This window comes from Heterocephalus glaber, unplaced genomic scaffold, assembly GCF_053883595.1.
Source record: "Heterocephalus glaber isolate CG9 unplaced genomic scaffold, H.glaber_assembly_v1.0 deba00001431, whole genome shotgun sequence".
NCBI classification, from domain to species: Eukaryota; Metazoa; Chordata; class Mammalia; order Rodentia; family Bathyergidae; genus Heterocephalus; species Heterocephalus glaber.
Window position 1 is genome coordinate 694,426 of NW_028258295.1, and position 5,402 is coordinate 699,827.

Genomic DNA, 5,402 nt, shown 5'->3' on the forward strand with positions numbered 1-5,402 from the left:
TCCAGGCAAACCCTGTCATTTTTATTCAACAGCACCTTCTATATTTATCACACATTCTCCCAGCTTCAGCTTCCAATAACTGCCTGCTTTGCTCTGTATTTCTAGACTTTAACAGAGAGTTAGATAATTCTGATAATTCCTCTCTTCACTCTGGCAGAGCTTTCTCGGTCAGGCCATATCAAAGTAACTAGCCTAATCTTACAAGTAGCTGCCATCCCGTCAGACTCAGGTCTAATAATGGTAGGAGGGGCAATGTGAATAAGAGATAAGAAATCACAGGACAGAATGTGCCTGCCAAGGGCTCCTCCATCAGCAGGAATGGTAAGCAGGACCCTTCTCCTTTGAATCCTCTTGGGTAAGCAGGCATCTAGGTCAACTGCACCTTTCACTGCCCTGAGTAAGTGATTTAATCTCATTAGAGCACTAGATGTCAGATCTTTACATTGAGAATGAAAAATACTTAACTTGCAGAGTAATTGTGAGAATTAGAGGATACACACACACAAACACACACACACACACACACCTGGTTCACAGCAACTCTTCAATAACAGTGACACACATACATTAAACTCAATATTTAAATTTTTTAAAAAATTTTGAGACAAGGTCTTACTAAGGTGGCCATGGTGGCCCAAACTTATGATCCTCCTTTTATTGGGGTTCTGGGGTGCTGTGGACTCCTGCTAGAGAGTCTTTCTAGGTTTTTGTTATAATGAGCAAAGAATTGCTCAAGAAAAGTGCAAAAGGTAGTGATGTTTTACATTTATTAAAGATAAGAAAAGAAATATGCTCTGCAGAGTGAGTGCAGATCATTTAAAAGTAAGAAAAGAACCACACTGTAGAGTGCAGAACAGGCCACTGGGGAAAGAAAGCACAGTGGCAATGAGGTCAATTAATAGCAGGAGTCTTTTATAGTCCTACTTCTCAGGTTAATGTCAGATCCAGAAGTATGTGTCCTGGATTTTGCTCATTGACAGGTCACACCCACTTGCCCAGCTGGCTGACCATGCCCTAATCTTCTGACTCTCTCATGCCTCAGCCTCCCAAGTAGCTGGAATTACAGGCCAATGCTCTTGATTTTTAAAAAGCACAGAATGTTTAGCCTGGTTTTAAAGTGATACTTTACCTAACTATTACCTCTATTGTCAAACATTTTAAATGTCCACAGTGAGGGTGCAGTAAGGTCACTGAGAGCGACAGGGGTGGTCATCAATCTGATAGCTGGTGGTGGCTGAAATCTACAGGCAGGGCTCTCAATCTCCTGCTGTGGTCCCAAATGGCAGTAGATTGGCAAGAAAATGGATTTATTTTGATGTCAGCCAAAAATTGCCTAAGGTCTCAAACTGAGCATTCAGAATTCTCATTCTCATCTTAGATAACTTTCTTCTAGGGCAGGAATGGATATCATGGGACTTCAGATTGCAGAAGCAGCTGTAGTTTTGTGGATGTCAAAGTTGTGTAGGAATATGACAGAGCTTTTGCTGAAGCCAGGAATGCTTACCTTAAAGGAGGCTTTCGTAACACAGAACAGGACATAGGGGTTCTATGTACAATTTTGGAAATGCTGAGTAGCAGAAGTTAAGAAATGAATGAAAAAAATATATGTATATATTATCTTTCCCTCAGCCTTTTTCTCAGCTGGAGCTGGTTTATTTAAAGTATCATGCTGAAGTAGCAGGAAAAAAAGAGGTGGACAAAGACTTCAAGAGTAGTAAAAATTAAGCAGGGTAGAGGAATTAAGAAGAAAATAGTTGGTTGGGAGGGTGGGAGTAAGGACTATATGGCAGAGATCACTGTTTTCCATGGAGGCCGTGAGGGCACATTCTTAGCAAATGGCAACAACTATGGGATGGGATGGGCAGTTGGATTGGGGGCTTATATACCCAATGATGTAGTGAATCAAATAACCTAAACATTTTTTTCAATTGCAAACATCTGGAAATGCTATATAAAATATGACTATCATATTTATAAAAGTATAAATGAACTCACAAGGAGGTAAAAGTTACCCCATCATTCAAAATTAAAAGGGCTCAGTTCAGTTACATACACCTATAGTTTCATTACTGAGGAGCCTAAGCAGGGAGGACTTTGTAAGCCAGGGAGTTCAAGACTAGCCTAGGCAACATAGCAAGACCCTGTCTTAAAAGACAAACAAACAAACAAATAAATGAATGATAATGAATGAAAGGGAGTGGGAAATCAGAATAGAAAACTGACAGTGATGGTTTCATTTTCTTCCCTCTGGGCATTTGGCAATGTTGCCAATCCCAAAGTGGCTACTTTAATGACTAATGGAAGACAGAAAATGAACCTGTGCTGGTAAGTGTGGACCCTTAAGGGTAATATTCATGATGAAAATAGATCAACCAGAAAAACCCACACAGGAGCAAAGGAAAACTACAAGGGAAATGTTTTGCCTTGGCCTGGACTGCGGCAAGGAAAAAAGTAACCCTTGAAAATTGGTAAATATGGGCCTGTGCATAGTTGCTCCAAAGTTTGAATTTTATAGTAACCACATAGTCTAAGAAATCATACAGTGATAAATTTTAAAAACATATTTCATGGTTATGAGATAACTTATACAGATAAGAACAAGAGAAAGGAAATAATTGAAAATATGAAAGTTAAGAATTTTGCAAAACTAACAGAAGGCATGAATCCTTGGAAACAGGAGAAGAAATTCTAAGTTTTAAAAATTTCCAATGATGAATGTCATTATATTGTATACCTAAAATGTACCAATTATTAGAATGAATAATCGATAATGTAAAATAGGAAGAAAAGGTCCAAAGGGGTAAGGGTAGTGGGAGGGGCAGGGGAAAGGAAAGAAGGGAAAGGAAAAAATGATGAGAAATGGAAAAAATGGAAATAAAGTCTTTGTAAATAGGGAAGGGTGGAGGGCATGAAGGGAGGGCTAGGAATGGGGAAAAAATAAGAACCAAGATGCATTATATAAAGGTACAATTCCCAATGCGAAATGTAATTGTGTTGTATACCTACAATGTACCAATAAAAGAATTTAATACAAAAAGAAAAAAAAGAAATTGTATGACACCTTAAACATAATGAGATTACTGTAAAAGCAGCCAGAAAGCAAAGACAAAATATCTACAAAGATACATGAATTGACAGCAGATTCTTAATAGCAAAAACAAGAGCCAGAAAACAGTTGGAAACAATTAAATTGCTGAGCAAAAAGCAATGGTAATTTAAAATTTTATATCCTGAAAAAAATTCAGTAATGAGAAAGAAATAAAACAATTTTGGGTGAAAAAAACCCAGAATTTACCACTAATAAATCCTCCTAAAGGGAGTACTAAAGGTTATATTTCAGACAATAGGACAATTTTTCCCACAATAAAGGTCTGAGATACAAGAAATAATGGTAAACAAAGAAAATGGTCAGTTTTATGTGACTCAATATTAAAAATTTCTCCATTTCCTAAAAAAATAACTGTAGGCCAAGGATTTAGCTCAGTGGTTTCACCGCCTGCCTCACAGGCACAAGGTCCTGAGTTCAATCCCCAGTACCAAAAAAAAAAAAAACCAAAAAAAAAAACAAAAAAAACCCTGTAATGCATAATATGGGGAATAGAAAGAGAGGACTAACTTTCTAAACAACAAAAACAAGTAAGATAGTAGGTGGGAAACAATCTAAGTTAAAGCATTCCATGTTTCTAATATCTTGATTAGCTTTAAACATTTTTATATTGAGTATGGATGTTAAAAATTTTAGTGAAACCACTAAAATAGTAGAAATAGAATATTTAATTTTCAAACTAATTAAGGGAAAAGCAAAGGGGTAAAATTACAATTATCCCAAAAGAAGAGAAAGAAAAACCATGACACATAGAAAAAATGGAAAGCACAAAACACATTGTAGAAACCAGCCCAAAATCTTTAATCATAATAAATGTACATGAATGAAATTTACTACTTAAAATACAGTTTGTTAGACTGAAGTTTTAAAAGTCCCTCTTTATGTTATTCATGAGATAACCTAAAACATAATGACAAGTAGAGATTAAAATAAAAAGTAGGGAAAATAGTATAAGCATACACTAATCAAAAGAAAGCTCGATGCTCGCTGGGCCCTGGGCGGGGGCGGTCGTCTTGCCTCGGCCTCGCCTTCGGTTCTGCTGCAGTCCTCTACTGCGTGTCCCAGGCTGACGCTTGCGCAGAGAACTCTCCGCTGAGGTGGTGGAGGGGTCGAAGAGGCCCGCGTCCACCTACGCAGCACTCACGACTGTCCAAAGCCATGGGGAAAATGGTGGAAAATTCACCTTCGCCATCGCCAGAAAGAGCGATTTATGGCTTTGTACTTTTCTTAAGCTCTTAATTTGGCTTCATACTTTATCTTGTGTGGGCTTTCATTCCTGAAACTTGGCTACTCTCCTTAGGCTTAACCTATTGGCCTCAAAAGTACTGGGCAGTTGCATTGCCTGTCTACCTCCTCATTACTGTAATAATCGGTTATGTACTCTTATTTGGAATTAACATGATGAGCACCTCTCCACTCAACTCCATTCGTACAATCATAGATAACTATGCTAAAAATCAACACCAGAAGAAATAACAAGAAGAGTCCATCCCAGCGTTGAGATATTCCTATTAATGAAGTAAACCAAATGTTTTTTCTGGCAAACAAATGACCTTACACCAAAAATTGAGTTATGTATAAACATACCAATATCAAGCATTTATTTCTGTTTTTGACAGAATAATTTTAACCATAACTATATTGACTATTGCTTTTATTAATACCCAGTATTAAGATGTAAAAATATGAATGTTGATCTCTTAAAGTTCAATTAAATATTGAAAATGTTAAAAAAAAAAAAAAAGAAAGAAAGCTCATATAGTCACAGTGGATTCAAACAAAACAGGTTAAAAAGTTAAACATAATTAAAATTTCCATATTATTCTCTGTGCTAGTTCCTGTGCTCCTGAGGTTTTGTTCATAAAGTCTTTCCCTGTGACAATGTCTTCAAGAGTTCTACCTAACCTATCTTCCAGCAGATTTAGTGTTTCTGTTTTAATATTTAGATCTTTGACCCACTTCGATTTTAGTTTAATGAATGGTGAAAGACATGGGTCTAGTTTTAATCTTTGGCAGGTCGAAATCCAGTTTTTCCAGCACCATTTATTAAAGAGGCTATCTTTCCTCCAGTGAGGATGTTTGGCTCCTTTGTCGAAGATGAGGTGGCTGAGTGTGTTTGGAGTTGTTTCTGCATCTTCTAATCTGTTCCACTGGTCCTCAGGTCTGTTTCTTTGCCAGTACCATGCTGTTTTTATCAAAGTAGCTTTATTAGTATAGTGTGGGAGTTGTGATACCCCCTGCCATGTCTCTGTTGCCTAGAATTGCTTTTGCTATTCTAGGTCTCTTCTTGTTCCAA

At 37.2% G+C, this 5,402-nt stretch overlaps 1 pseudogene; it reads left to right on the plus strand.

Annotated features, from left to right (window-relative positions):
* The first annotated feature begins 4,066 nt into the window (after window positions 1-4,066).
* Window positions 4,067-4,676, plus strand: LOC101714287 (phosphatidylinositol N-acetylglucosaminyltransferase subunit P pseudogene; annotated as a pseudogene).
* Window positions 4,677-5,402: the final 726 nt, after the last annotated feature.